Genomic DNA, 15,953 nt, shown 5'->3' on the forward strand with positions numbered 1-15,953 from the left:
TGAGTCCTGGGGTGGGAAGCAGAGCATTGTCACGCTGCCCCCAGCCCTCCCCGCAGACCCACAGTTCTCTGCCTGGAGTATGAGCTTCATAATAAAAAAGAATAAACCATGCACATTATGTAAAAAGCAGTATTGAAATACACATGTTTGAATAGATTAATTTTTGTGATCTTATCTGTGTTTTCCATCAAGTAGTTTTTAGGCCTTGGAGAATTGTGGGAGAAACAGTGGAAAACCTTTCCCATAAATTACCCTGGATTGGGCAAGAGGGGGGGAAACTGACAGCTCAGATGAGGAAGTGTTACTGTTTTGCTGATGGTGTGGCCCTGTAATGCCCTGAGATTCTGGAAGGCAATTGGTTGGCAAGGAGATGGAAGGGCTCGGGTAGGAGTTGTTTGGAGTCTTTGGGTTATGAAAGGGTAAAAGGCAGAGAGAACGATAGTAAAGCCCAAGACGGCCCCATGGATAATGGACGCTGAGCTGGGCAGCCAAATGCAACAGGAGCAGCCCATAGGAGGCCTGGGATGAGGGCAGCCTTGTCACAGAATTTCTGAGTTAGGGAACTCTGCAGAGTCAGCATGCAGCCACCCTTGTACAGGAGTTTCAAGTAAGCCAAGAGAGCTGCCCAGGGTCCAAACGGGAAGGAAGAAAGGAGGGAGGGAGGGAAAGAGGGAGGGAGGGAATGGATACGGGGAAAGCCTGGAAGGAAGGACCACATTCAAACTTGCTTCAGAGCAAGGGCATGTGTTCTCTCTCATCTAAAGTGTCACCTGGAGTTTCCCTGGTGGCGCAGTGGTTGAGAGTCCATCTGCCGATGCAGGGGACACGGGTTCGTGCCCCAGTCTGGGAAGATCCCACATGCCGCAGAGCAGCTAGGCCGGTGAGTCATGGCCCTGGAGCCTGTGCTCCGCAACAGGAGAGGCCATAACAGTGAGACGTCCGCGTACCGCAAGAAAAAAAAAAATTAAAAATAAATAAAGTGTCACCTGACACTTCAGACCCCCCTCCCATCCCTCAGTTTTCCTAACATACCAAGTATTTTTCTTACTTACCTTGTTTTTTCCTCCCTGACTAGAACACTAATTCCATAAAGATAGGAAACTGTTTATTTGGTTCCCAGTGCTGTGCCCTCTTAAATGAAGTGTCAGCAAAACTGCCCTCATTCCAGGTGGCCTCTCATGGCCTTGAGCTGATGAAAGGTACAATAATCAGGTGCAGGAGAGGAGGCCAAAGAGGCCAGCAGGAAACTCCTGAAAACCTGGGCTGGCAAGGAGAGACTCCTCTCCCCAAAGGAGGTAGCCGCACGAGGCTCCCACGCGGCTCCCACACTCCGTGCCCATCGGCCAAGCTCAGGTGACACCCTGCAGCCACACTGTGTCCTCCTATTCTCCCAGCCCTAGAAGGCGTGCACTATTTTTAACTTTATATTTAACATAAGATAACTGAGGAGCAGAGAGGTAAAGAATTAGGTTGAGCCATATACAATTATCATTGTGTACCTAAAAATTATCAAATAGGGACAACATCATATAGTTTCACCCAACTGCATGTTCAAGATCATTAAATTTCTTAAGCGGCACAAGGCAGATACAAATGCATGTCTGTCCGTCTAACTCCCAAGTTCAAGGGCAAAGCCATTCCTGTTGGAAAGACACCATGGGGAACCCATGCCCTTAGATCTTGTTAGAATAGTCATACAATGAGGCCTCGGAGGCAGAAGAGAGGATTGGGAATAACTGCCTGTGTGAGCTATAGCCATATGGTCTTCCTAAAATACCTCAATTTTAAAATGAAGACTCCTTATTCAGCCTTAAAAAAGAATGAAATTCTGACACATGCTCCAGCATACATGAACCTTGAAGACATAATGCGAAGTGAAACAAGCCAGACATAAAAGGACAGTGTATGATTCCACTTACATGAGGCACCTACAGTAGAGAAATTCATAGACAGTAAGTAGAAGAGTGGTTGCCAGGGGCTGGGGGGAGGGAAGATAGGGTGGGATCCAGAGTTTCAGTTGGGGAAGATAAAAATATTCTGGAGATGGATGGTGGTGACGGTTACACGACTATGGGAATGTACTTAATGCCACTGAACTGCACACTTAAAAACGGCTAAAATGTAAATTTTATGTTGTGTATATTTCATCACAAAGGAAAACGAAAAGGAAGGCAGCTCTTGCTTCAGTTTGGATCTATTGAGTAATAAGCATCGTTGGATACTTCGATGCTAAAAAAAAGACTATTATTTCAACTTTATGACATAAAGCGTACATGTGTATGCAAATATAGTTGTGTGTACTCTCTGCAAATACTGCTACTACTACTAATAAACATAGCGAACGTTTACTGAGCGCTCACCTCTTGCCAAACTCTGATTAAATGCTGCACATGTATCGTGGCATTCCAAGCTCACAGGAACCCTGCAAAACAGGTACTTGGATGAACTGCTTTGTTTCATATGCACCGCCCTATAACGCGTTAAAGAGTCCAGCCACCTTTTTTCCTTCCGTGTGGAGATTCCCTGGAGAACTCCAAGAACAAAAGACTGTAAAGAAAACGGATTCAAAGCAGAGGCTTGTCCTCAATAAATTTTTGTTAAGTGAATAGCCACATGACCCGAGAAGAGCTCCTCGGGTTTTCTGATCATATCCTTAATGTTTGTGTCATCAGAGAAGTTTAAATAAGAGGAAGTGAAAGAAAAAAAAAAAGCACGGTGAAAATTTCTGCCAAAATGCATTCTGATATTTTTACCAAGTAGAAACATGACTAAATATAGTCTACAAAAGCTGGCTATTTTTAGAAATGGCCTTTTTTTGTTGTTTGTTTCACCCAAAGTGTAGTATCGTAAAAGGTCTCAGTCTTTTCAGATGAAGGAAGTTTCATGAAATGGTTTTGGGGGGAGTCTGGCTGTTGTTTCTGTGGGTGATATTATCGCCCCTAGCTACCCTCAGCCCAGGCTCCTCAGAAGCAGGACCGTCTACAGTTTGACTACAGGGCATTTTTAGTTCCTTCTGGCACGACTGGAACTGGGTGAGGATAGTCAGCTAATAGTTCTAATTGTCACACTTACTGCACAGAAACTGGGGGGGAGAAATATGATTGAAGCTCCAGTCACAATCCTCCTGGAAAATGTGTGATGTCTGTCAGCTCGTCAAGAGTTAAGCAGCATATCTTGCACTTTCAAAGCCCGTTGTTTTGCAAGAACTCTTAGGTGCAAACAATGAGACAAAAGCACGCTTTGTGAAAGACAATGACATCCATTCAAATGTCTCTCATTATATGCTCCGATTTTGCAGAGCCTTGTATCCAGAATTATCCTGTTCTATTAACTAGTCTGGTATAGTCTCAAAAAAAAAAAAAAAAAGATTTTTTTTCTTAAATGTGGAGTTAGTGGGTGGAGAAAAAAATTAAAGCAGAAAGATATCTCTTTCAAGTCATTCAGTCCCAGCGTTCACTGGTCTTGTCACACGTCCCTTTTAGCTCTTTATGGGAAGAGCTCAGATCTTCTCAGAAGCGTAGATCCCCAAGTGCGCACTTGAAGTTTACAATAACTCACTTCTCTACAAATGGAGTAATCCCCACAGTAAGGGACAAAGGGAAATGTCTGATTCTTTTCTTCCCTCCTTCCCTCCTTTTCTCCTTTCTTTTTCCTTCTTTCTTTCTTTCTTTCTTTCTCTCTCTCTTTTTCTTCTTCCTTCCTTCCTTCCTTTCTTCCTTCCTTCCGTTCTTTCTTTTTTGCTTTCTTTCTTTCATTCAACTTGTTGAACACGTTTTGTTACAAATCCTGGAAAGTGGGGAGGAAAACATCTCATTAGTTCTCTGGTCCACTCTGTTTCTGTCTCCTTCAACACACTCCTCAGAGATGAATTCCATCAGATCTTTAATCTGGTGAACAGAGTCATGCCCACCGCTTCCCAAGGAGCTGAGCCGACAGTTTATGCGATTTTGTGGTCAGGATGTTTAGGCTTTTGGTCTGTGGTTCAACCTTACTGCAGTTCAAGTTCACAGGGCTCAGGGTGTGAGGGAAATGGATGCAGGAAGGTGATCTGCAGGCAAAGCTGAAGGCGAGGAGAGGAGGCTGGCTGATCGCTGGCTGGGGGCCTGGGTTTGGGTGAGGGGAATGATGCTCCCAGGCTTCCTGGATGGGTGGGGGAGTTAGGTGCAGCCTTTGGGATGCCCCTGCCAGTGGACAGCCCATCAGACTGGGGAACTCTGAACTCAAGGCCCTTTACAACAGCAGTCTCCAGCCCTTCTGGCACCAGGGACTGGTTTCGCGGAAGAGAGTTTTTCCATGGACCAGGGGTGGGGGGATGGTTTGGGGATGATTCAAGCACATTACATTTATTGTGCACTTTATTTCTGTTATTATTACATTGTAGTATATAATGAAATAGTTATACAACTCACCATAATGCAGAATCAGTGGGAGCCCGGACCTTGTTTTCCTGCAACTAGATGGTCCCATCTGGGGGCGATGGGAGACAGTGACACCTGAAGTGTGTTGCTTATGTCCAGTCTAGTCCGCAAGGTGCAGTTTAATTGTCACTTCCCACTCACTGATAGGGTTTTGATATGAGTCTGCAAGCAGTCGATTTATTATGGTCTCAGTGCAGTCAAACCTCTCTGCTGATGATAATCTGTATTTGCAGCCACTCCCCAGCGCTAGCATCACCGCCTCAGCTCCACCTCAGATCATCGGGCATTAGATTCTTATAAAGAGTGTGCAGCCTAGATACGTTGCATGCAGTTTACAGTAGGGTTCACCACGCTCCTATGAGAATCTAACGCCGCCGCTGCCGCCGCTGCCTCCGCTGCCGCCGCTGACCTGACAGGAAGCGGAGCCCAGGCGGTAATGCGAGCGACGGGGAGCAGCTGTAAATACAAATGAAGCTTCGCTCGCCCGCCATTCACCTCCTGCTGTGCGGCCCGGTTCCTAACAGGCCATGGACAGGTACCAGTCCACGGCCCAGGGGGTGGGGACCCCTGCTTTACAAACTTCATCGGCAGGAGCCAACATAACCAAGCAGCCACAAAACAGGATGCTCCGTGTGAAAAGGCCCAGGTGGCTGGGCCACCCTGGCCCTGCCCATCACGGGGGATAGCTTCCTCCTGCAGTAACACCTTTTCACCTAAATAATTAGAGATTGTATTTATCTGTCTAATCACTGTGCCCTGGTTTCACCAACCTGCAGAAACCAAAAGAGGTCATATTTACAATTAGGCCTAAGTGACAAGGGCTTCAAGCCCCCGTTGCTTCCAGTCTTTTCCAGAGTAGCTTTCCAAATATTTCAGAACTTCTCCAGAGCTGTCTGCAAGTATCCATGAACAAGTCTCCATTACCATCCCCAGGCAGTGGCTGCAGAAACCCAAACAGAGCCTTCTATGCCAGATTCCCTGGTCACTGGCCCACCCGGCAGCCTGCTTGGCCAGCGTTCCGTAATGCTATGGTTAATGCTGTAACCGTAAGGTTACAACCGAGCCACCTGTTCACTGACCCTCATGCCTTGCTGTCACCGCTATCACCATCTCCTCCAACACACAGCCACCCCCCTTCACCAACCCCAGGGTAGACCTTTGACAATTTTCCTGGCTAGCGTGGTTTCTGGTGATGAGTGGAGATGTCCCTCCCTCTTATTGCCTCCAGAGAAGACCCACAGCACCATTGCTTGGGCCCCAGATATCACAGCGCTTCGACTGAATATCACAGCTCTTTCAGTTGCCATGTTTGCAGCCATTTCCCCAAAGCTCTCCCTTGGCAACAGGTGGCTGCTTCTGCAGAGCTGCTAGTATCTTTCCCCAGATCAGCCCTCACAAGGTGACCAGCTCATCTCTTCAGACCCGTCCTTCCTATGCTGAGTCTCTCGCCAGAGGCCCTACTATCCTCTCCCTCAAACTCATCTGGGACGCTGCAGGCCAGCAGTCAGTTTTATGTCCTCATTTCTCCTTTGTAGAGCCAGGGGCAAGCCCCTCCACCCCTATGTAAATTTCTGGTGGGACAGGGCTCAAACACAAATGGCTATATTGGGGGGAGAGATAATGCTTTTAGCATCTGAGCCCCAGACGCTGAATTAGGCCACATTATCCTGATGTGAACACAAACTGAATCAGATTCTCTCTGTGCCCGCGCATCAAATGTCTACGGCCATTTATTCACCCATTTATTGATCCAGCATTTATTGAACACCTCTTATGTGCCTGGCAGTGTACTAGGCTTTGGAAACAGAAAGATAAATAAAACAGAGTCCCTTAACTCAAAGCAGTCTATGAAAAAAGACAGATACATAAGTTACTTACAATGTAATGTTGTAATGTTCTCTGTAATAGGGCTAGTCCGTGCTATGGAGAGCAGAAAAATGGAAGATTCCTCTGTCCGGCAGAATCAGGGATCTCAGAGGCAGCTTCTGAGAACAGAAGACGTTTAGGCTGCGTATTGAAAGATGAATAGGAGTGCCTTAGGAAGGGAGGTGTAGCGAATTCCAGAGCTGGTAATGAGCATTGGCCGAGAGGCATGGAATTTCAGGGCTTACTTAGGAAAGCATTGGAATTAGGTGTGGTTACGGCACAGGGACAGAAGAGAGACTGGGATAGCAGGGAATGAGGCCGCTAAGGCTCACTGGAGCAGCTCACAGAGCAGTTAGTATGCCCTTCTAAGAACCTGTGCTTTTGTTCCATTCAGAAAACATTATGAAGCCCCTACTAGACACCTGACCTTCCTCTGGGCACCAGGAGTGGAAAGATGACTAAAGCATGGCCCTATCCTTTAGGAGGTTAAGTCACCCGGAGAGACAAACTTATAGAGATAACTTCAATACGATGCTAGGGCATGCATAAACCTAGGATGCCCTGGGGCACACAGGCTGGAGGGAGAAGGGGTGGGAGCATGTCGGGGGTACACTTCCTGAAAGCATTATTGCTGAAGTTTAATCTTGAAGGATGAGTGGGTATAACCCAGGATGAAAAGGGAGGAAGGGCTTTCCAGGCAGATGGAAGAAACACAGTGAGCAAAGGCATAGGGACACCAAACAGCATCATTTATTGTTTTTATTTACTTTGGAGGAGGAGATAAGCATCTCAGTGTTGCTGACATAAAAAGTGACAAGTTGGAAGTGGCAGGAGGTAAGGATGGGGAGAGAGGTAAGAGCTAGGACACTGCGGGCCTGATATGCAAGGCTAAGGCCTTTAGACTGTGTCTTGTAAGAAATAGGGAGCTACAGAAAAGTCTTAAGCACGTAGAGAATGGACTTGAAGACACAGGGAAGGGGAAGGGGAAGCTGGGACGAAGTGAGAGAGTGGCATGGACATATATACACTACCAAACGTAAAACCAATAGCTAGTGGGAAGCAGCCTCATAGTACAGGGAGATCAGCTCGGTGCTTTGTGACCACCTAGAGGGGTGGGATTGTGAGGGTGGGAGGGAGGGAGATGCAAGAGGGAAGAGATATGGGGATATATGTAATGTATAGCTGATTCACTTTGTTATAAAGCAGAAACTAACACACCATTGTAAAGCAATTATACTCCAATAAAGATGTTAAAAAGAAAAGGGAAAAGTAAATAACAATAAAGTGGATTTAAATATTTTTTAAAAGTCTTAAGCAGAGGAGGGATGTGATCAATTTTGCATTTATATAGATCACTCTAGTGGCAGTACAAGGCTATTGCGATGTCCAGGCAAGAAATGAGAAAGCCCTGAAGGAAGGGAATGCACAGGGAGATGACTTGGTTGTTTGTGTTGATATCTTCTATTGAGCTAATTTCTAAATGACGCTATTAGGCTAAATATGACCCTTTAGGTCCCTATCTGCTGTTAGTTCCTATCCCCGCTGTGTAGCTCCTAGACAGAAAGAAAATGACTGCCTTAAGGATGAGTCTAGAGCCCATGTTCATAGCAGCACTAGTCACAATAGCCAAAGGTAGAAGCAACCCAGGTGTCGATCAACAGATGAATGGATAAACAAAGTGTGGTATACACACACAAGGAAATATTATTCAGCCTTAAAAAGTTAGGAAATTTTCACACATGCTACAACATAGATGAACCTTGAAGACATTATGCTAAGTGAATAAGCCAGACATATAAGGGCAGTGTATGATTTCATTTATATGAGGCACCTAGAATAGTCAAATTCATACAGACGGAAAGTAGAATTGTTGTTGTCAGAGGCTGAGGGGAGAGGGGAGAATGGAGAGTTAAATTTCTTTTCTTTTCTTTGCGGTACGCGGGCCTCTCACTGTTGTGGCCTCTCCCATTGCGGAGCACAGGCTCCGGATGGGCAGGTTCAGCGGTCATGGCTCACGGGCCCAGCCGCTCCGCGGCATGTGGGATCTTCCTGGACCGGGGCACGAACCCGTGTCCCCTGAATCGGCAGGCGGACTCTCAACCACTGTGCCACCAGGGAAGCCCGAGAGTTAAATTTTTAATGGGTACTTCATTTCAGATGAAGAAGATGGAATGTCTCTGGAGATGGATACAGGTGATGATTATACAACAGTGTGAATGGACTTCATGCTACTGAACCATACACTTAAAAATGATTCAAATGGTTGGATTTATGTTATGTGTATTTTACCACAATTGAAGAAAAGAACACTGGAAGAAGATAAAGTGTGCAATATTTATGGTAGGTATCGATGTTTTTCAAATAATTAATAGAAATGAAGAAAATCTAAGTGGTACGATGACACTAGCTGAGTAATTCAATTCATGGAAAACCTTCTCAAAACCAAGAATGACCTCTGACATCTACCTTGAACTGTGAGATTTACTAACTCTAAAATATAACCTTGCACCAATTCTTTAAAAAAAAGAGTCTAGATCAACCAACCACATTTTTAAAATTAATTTTTTGTTGTTGTTGTCGTTACTGTACGTGGGCCTCTCACTGTGTGGCCTCTCCCGTTGCAGAGCACAGGCTCCGGACGCGCAGGCTCAGTGGCTATGGCTCACGGGCCCAGCCGCTCCGCGGCACGTGGGATCCTTCTGGACCGGGCCACGAACCCGCGTCCCCTGCATCGGCAGGCGGACTCTCAACCACTGCGCCACCAGGGAAGCCCCTAAAATTAATTTCTATTGGAGTATAGTTGCTTTACAATGTTGTGTCAGTTTCTACTGTACAGAGAAGAGAATCAGCTATACGTATACCTATATCCCCTCCCTTTTGGACTTCCTTCCCATTCAAGTCACCACAGTGCATTCCACCTGTTTTTGTAAATACAGTTTTATTGGGACCCCATCACACCACACCCGCTGCATTATGTATTGTCTGTGGCTGCTTCTGCCCAACCACAGCAGAGCTGAGTAGCTGCCACAGAGACTGTCTGACCTGCAAAGTCAAAAATGTTTACTATCTGGCTCTTTATAGAAAACGTTTGTTGAACCCTCTTCTAGACATTGGAATATGGATTGCATTTTGGATAATAGCTTTGTGCCAGTGTTAAATTTGTGGTTATTGGTGAGAATGCTCTTGTTCTTAGGAAAGAAATGCTGAAGATATATAAGGGAACATTCCAATGGTAGGTGATAGATAGACAGACAAGCAGGCATGCAAGCAGACAGACAGACAAATAGAGACAGAAAAAATATGGCAAAATATTAACACTTTGTGAATTTTGCTGAAGGGTAGAAAAGTGTTAATTGTATTATTCTTGCAACTTTTCTAAAGTTTGAAGATTGTCACAATAGAAGAGGAAAAAAGGAATTAATCTACCTCTAGAGCTGAATTCCCTCTGTCCTCTGCAGCTTCTTGGACACTGGTGATTTTATGACTCTATAGGATTGCAGATTAGAATAAAGTGTTAAAACCGAGTACAAGATCATGCCCACTCTGCCTTGTGAGGGGTGTACACCAACCAGTCACAACCCATTTGTTCCTGGATTCTTTCTGGTGTTAATTTCTTCTTCTTTTGGATAATTGTGTTTTGGACTCTCCACATGCCGTACAAGTCATGCCAGCAAATCCTCTTGTGGATGGGCTATAAAAATAGCAAGTAAGTGGCATAATTTCCCTACTTGTATTTCTATAGTCACACAGAAGTGGAATGATTCTTCTTGTGTTCCACATGCCACTTTGAGTCTCTACTTATCCCAGTGTTGGACCTGATTTCTCTTTGCTATTTTTTGTTTTAAGGTCTAAAATTTGACCCCATCGCTCACAAGCTAATTAGGGATATACAACACATACCCAGAAGGAGATACTGAAGAACCATTAACAAGGAACACACAGTTTCATTCTCTATCTTAATAATTCCACTCCTTGAAACATAGCCTAAAGAAATTTCCAACACAAGCTACAAAGCGACGTGCACGGGGGCTTTCTTTGCCGTTGCTGGTGGGGAACTGAAGGTACTCTGGGAATCAGTGGGGGATTGAATAGGTAAAATGCATAAATTCCCACCTCGGAGCATCCTTAAGAAACACAGAGTAGATAGGTGCATAGCAACGTGTGCAAAGCAAAAAATAAAATATAAATAAACAATGGTGCTTGGTGAAACAAATGTGAGAAACAGAGTGCTAAATAACAACACAGGAGTACATGCAAACAGACTAGTACACATTTTACAAGAATACTTAAAAGCTAAGCAATACACATTAAATATTTTAGAACAGTTGCTAGTGGAAGAGGGAACTAGGATAGAAGAGAATATATCATTAAACTGAACATTTCTTAATTCTTAAAAAGAGAGAAGGGCATGGCAGCACCAATGATGAAGTTTAAGGAAAAGAAAAAATAACATCTAGGAAGAGCCAAGTACCAACATGCCATATGTATGTGATGAATGCATGAAGCAAAGAAGTAACCAGAGCAGGTGGTTATGGGGAAATCTTTCTGGAAAATGTGCCTTTAGGCATAGTGCTTTATCTCTCACCACCCCAGCACTTCTTCTGTTCATCCCACAAAATACTGCCATCACATAAACTAATAATACTTAAGGATAACACTAATTATATTTGGAACATTCAAAATGCAGTGACAAAATACAATTCTAAATAAATTACACACATTATTTAATTTAGCCTCCACAAAACTCTTCGGAGATAAGGATTATTATCATCCTATTTCACAGATGGGGAAACTGAGGCTTAGATTAACTTGTCCCAAATGACATAGCTAGAATGTGGCAAAACAAGATTGATATCCAGTCTGGTTTCACTCCAAAGGCTGTGCTCTTAACATCTTTTCTGGTGAAGACACATAGCAGACACTCAAAATAATGTCATGACACACGGCAAACTCACACACAAAAAAGTGTTGCTTAATTCCAGACCAAGGAAGGCAATATCGTTTTTAGAGCTTCCTTCCAAATTTGAAGCCACACAAATGGCAGCCAAAACAAATTCCTGTTAATTAACATGCTTGTTACAACATGACAGGTAGCCCCAGCCTTGGATCTGTCCAGGTTTACTCATTCATTGAAACATTTTGATTTGATCAAGAATCTGTATTGTGCCAGGCACTGCTCTGAGGTTACAGCAGTGAACAATTCAGGCTAGCTTCCTGCTTTCATGGAGTTACACTGTAGTGGAAGGGGACTGAAAATTGACACAAAAATGAACAAGAAAAGTTTCTGAAAATAGCTCAGAAATGAACAGTTAGTGGTGAAGTCCTATGAAGAGAATAAAACAGGGATGGGACATGTCTTGGGGGCTGCTTAAATTGGCTGGTCAGGGAAGGTGATGTCTGTGCTGAGATTTGAATGGCAATAATGAATCAACCACGAGATAATGGGGGGAAAGAATACATCATGTGCTCTATTAGATGATGCAGAGTCTTAAAGCAGGAACCTTATTCAAGGAAGAGAGAGAGAAGGCTGGTGTGGCTGAAGGTGGAGAGGAGTTACAAAGATTCTGACGATTGCAGAGAAAGGCAGACCTTAGGTCGTGGTGGACTTGGTAGGCCAGGGTGAGTGTTACGATCCAGCTTAAATTTTTGTGAGACCACTCGGTTCTGGGTGGAGAACAGATTGTAGGGGCATGACTGGGAACAGAAAGCTCATTTGAGGGCTTGTTAAGAAGCCCAACCAGGCTTCTAGTCTTGCTATAAAACAGTACCTGATATTGTACTCATCCTCCTACCATAAACAGCTATAAACCCCGAACAAATACAACAACTCTTTTCAGACATTGGATGGCAACCAATGCAGAGAAACACACAAAGTGCATCTGACATTCATCCTAAGACCACTTTCCAAACTGGCACCTAGAAATCAAGCCCAAATAGAAATCAGTGATGGACTCTCAGGGTAGAGGAAATAACAGATGGAAACTTGAGGCTGCTGGAATGGCCAGAATTTGAGAGGTACTGGAAAGGAACTCTCACACAGAAAAAGAGACTTCAAAATTTGAGTGATGATTCCTTACGTTCTTAGTTGCCCCCTTGTGATGGTTAATTTTACGTGTCAACTTGTCCAGGCCATAGCACCCAGATATTTGGTCAAATGCCACTGTAGATATTGTTGAGAAGATTTTTTTAGATGAGGCTAACATCTAAATCAATAGACTTTGAGTAAAGCAGATTACCCTCCATAATGTGGGTGGGCCTCATCCAGTCAGTTGAAGGCCTTAAGAGAAAATAGACTAAGGTCCCTGAGGAAGAGGGAATTCTGCCTCCAGACTGCCTTGGGAATTGAAAGGCACCATCAATTCTTGCCTGGGTCTCCAGCCCGCTGGCCTGCTCTTGGATTTTGGACTTGCCAGTCCTACAGTTGTGTGAGCCTCTCAATCTCTCTCTCTCTCTCTCTCTCTCTCTCTCACACACACACACACACACACACTACTGGTTTTGTTTCTCTGGGGAGCCCTGACTAATACACCTCTTAAGCTGTCCATGCACAAGGTAGCAGATATGTAATAAGTCTAGAGAACAACCAGTCCAGCTGGAGCAGAAAGGAAGGAACTATTAAGGATTTTCCAGATAAATAATGGAAATAAGGCTTATTCAGATGGCTGAACCATATAGAAACTATAGGAAGTTGTAGGGAAATTAATCCATCAAGTTCAAAGAAAATGAAGCCAATGAAAAATTGAGGCAATTATGTCTAAATAAAAGAATGTAGCTTTCTGACTCAGCAGTGAACGATAGTTACAAAGTCATAAAATGAAAACACTAAATATGGATTTAACCACAATTGTAATACAAATATATGGGGTAGGTGGGAGGGTAAAGGGGTTATATGAAAGCTAAAACTATTATCTGCCATAGTAAGTCAAAAGATAGTTAAAAGTGGACTTCCCTGGTGACGCAGTGGTTGGGAGTCCGCCTGCCGATGCAGGGGACACGGGTTCGTGCGCCGATCCGGGAGGATCCCACATGCCGCAGAGCGGCTGGGCCCGTGAGCCATGGCCGCTGAGCCTGCCCATCCGGAGCCTGTGCTCTGCAACGGGAGAGGCCACAACAGTGAGAGGCCCACGTACCGAAAAAAAAAAAGAAAAAAAAAAAATTAAAAGTGTTAAGAGGTAGCTATATTATTTAAAGGAAACATACAAGTAAATATCAAAAGAAACAGCTAAAAGTATTTAATATAGTTGCCACTGTAATTTAATATAGTTGCTGCTGCAGAGTGGGATTGGTCTGTGTAGTGTATGTGGCAGTATTTTTTTAATAACTTTTTGTATCATGTGAACTTTTAAACTGCACAATTTCATTACTTTATTAAAACAAAAGACACAACAAAGCTACCATTTACCAAACCAGGAAGGACTTTGAAAGATACAGGCAGATAGGACAAATGAGTCATGCTTTTTCCAATTTATTCAGAGCCTTGAAGGCGTCAGAGAAATACCCCCTTCCTCCAAGTGTTATATCACAAAATTTCAGAAGATTTACTGTCTATTCAATAGATAATAAAAGGATTTGAGGCCCATAATTTTAAGAAAAGTTGGGAAAATCTGCAAAGTCATAAAGCACATTTGCTTGCTATTTGGATATTTACCAAAAAAAAAAGTGTGTTCACAAGAAGCCACATTTAAAGAATTTTTAACTAGTTCATATCACTAACTACCGACAGAGTTCAATTCAACAGTCACAGGTGAAGTTTTGCAAACACAGGCAGGAAGACTAAATAATACTGATAGGTTACACAGAGCTAGCTGTATATTAAGAATGACTGGGGAAGTTCTCAGATTACTTTAGATATGAAAAAGAAGATTAAAATCAAAATTCAACTTCACCTTTTAAAAAGAACCATGTACAAAGAACATAAGATGATGGAGGAAATTGCCCATGGTTTATGTGACAATTACGTGAAGCCACGTAGGCCTGGTGTGTATCAGACTCTGACACTGATGTATCACCTGCCCTGGACTGTTATCTCAGCTAAGGCCGGGGGGATAACTATAAATTTTGCCAGCACTTACCACTACTATTTTCCTGATTCTTCTGTCTCCCACTTCACTGTCATTATTTTCTGCAGTAATATTCAATTACAGTACTTGATTTGAGGAGATTCTAGAAAAGTTGAAGAAAGATTCCAAGATGCTGACAGTTTGGTAAATAATCCCTAAGAGAAAAACTAAAAGATCTTGATCAATGACGTCAGAAGGAAGATAAGAGAACAGACACATTTTTTTCTTCAGTTTGTATCCAGATCAACAAAAGAACATAGGCATGTGACCTGTCAACATGTAACTAGAGGTCACTAATTTTTAATTAGTTAACTTTCGCTGCTTTGTCCTTCTACTCATTTCCCGGACTAGGTTCCCAATGGCTTCCTAATAAGTTAGTCCTAATGAAATCAAATAAATTCTAAAAGGAACTAGTCTTCTCTCTCCTAGGATTATCTCTAGGTCATGAAAGACAGTTGACAGAGCAAAATCATAGGTTACTTTCAAGATTTAATCTGTACCAACCAGCTCAAATATTATTAGCTTTCAGGTATTACATTTCCCTGAACAAATAGCACTCGCTTTCTTGCCATCTTAAAATTAAGCGATGCAGGCATGACTTTGAACTAGACAGGGGATTTCCACATTTTCACCATCTTCGCTTTTATAAAATTCCTCAGTTTTATCCAGCTGTACTTAAAAAATCCAGACTCTGACTCTAAGAAAGGAAAGAGTAGAGTATTATAGTTCAGTAGACATTTAAATTAAAATTTCACGTATTATAGGCACCGTTCATAAAACTACATATGAATTTTAGAACTTTAATTCGTTTATCATTTATCAAAAAAGTTGGAGAAGGAAGAAGAAAGAGATAAGGCTAGAGATACGGTGACTTGAATCAGGATCTTTGGAGAAATAGAAGTTGAAAGCATCCAGTATATGTTTTGGAAGTCAATGAATAATAACAGGTAGCAAGATGATGGCAAGAGGGATGGCAAGGATGATTCCTAAGTTTTTAGCTCAAGTGACTAGGGAGGTGGGGTGCCACTTACAGGGATGTGTAGACTAGGGTCAGATGTAAGGCTGGGACCATTTTAATTTTGTGGGCATTTTAATTTTAAGGTGTCTAGTAGACTTCCTAATGAAGATGGCAGGTAGGATGTTAGATACGTGACTTTGGAGTTTCTGGGCCAGGTCAGAGCCACTGGTACACATTTGGGGTTCACGGATATATAGGCAGTATTTAAAGCCATAGGTCCCAGGGAAATTACCTAGGAACACAGTGTAAATATAAGAGGACTGGGACTGAGGACCTAACCCTCAGACATGTCACAGTTTAGAGGTTTTACAAAGAAGAGGCAAACGAAACCAAAAAGGCGTGAAGAGAGGAGGTACACCAAGAGTATGAATGATGTCACAGAAACTGAGAAAAGAAACTAACACTTCTTGCTGAAAGAAGGGGTAAAATGAGAAAAGAAAATGACCTCTCACTTGGGCTTCATGAAAGTCAGTAGGTCATTGGTGACCTTGACTAGAACCTTGACATGAGTTCATGGAATAGAGGGGACAAAAGCCTGAACGGAAGGTGAGGAAGTGGAAATTGTGTCTAGAGTCAGATCTTTCAAGAAGT

The 15,953-nt window shown here is 43.2% G+C and overlaps 1 long non-coding RNA gene across 2 annotated transcripts; it reads right to left on the reverse strand.

The window, feature by feature from the left end:
• Nucleotides 1-2,178: 2,178 nt before the first annotated feature.
• LOC137205042 (uncharacterized) lies at nucleotides 2,179-12,294 on the reverse strand. 2 transcript variants are annotated; one of them, XR_010933973.1, is made up of 4 exons: nucleotides 6,297-7,355; nucleotides 4,410-4,580; nucleotides 3,073-3,786; nucleotides 2,179-2,422 (listed from the first exon to the last, which is right to left on the reverse strand). It is a non-coding gene; the product is annotated as an uncharacterized lncRNA (long non-coding RNA). The 2 variants fall into 2 exon arrangements; XR_010933972.1 differs by lacking the exon at nucleotides 2,179-2,422 and adding an exon at nucleotides 9,711-12,294 and having other exon boundaries at nucleotides 3,351-3,786; nucleotides 6,297-6,425.
• Between the last annotated feature and the right edge of the window lie 3,659 nt (nucleotides 12,295-15,953).

This window comes from Pseudorca crassidens, chromosome 13, assembly GCF_039906515.1.
Source record: "Pseudorca crassidens isolate mPseCra1 chromosome 13, mPseCra1.hap1, whole genome shotgun sequence".
Lineage (NCBI taxonomy): Eukaryota > Metazoa > Chordata > Mammalia > Artiodactyla > Delphinidae > Pseudorca > Pseudorca crassidens.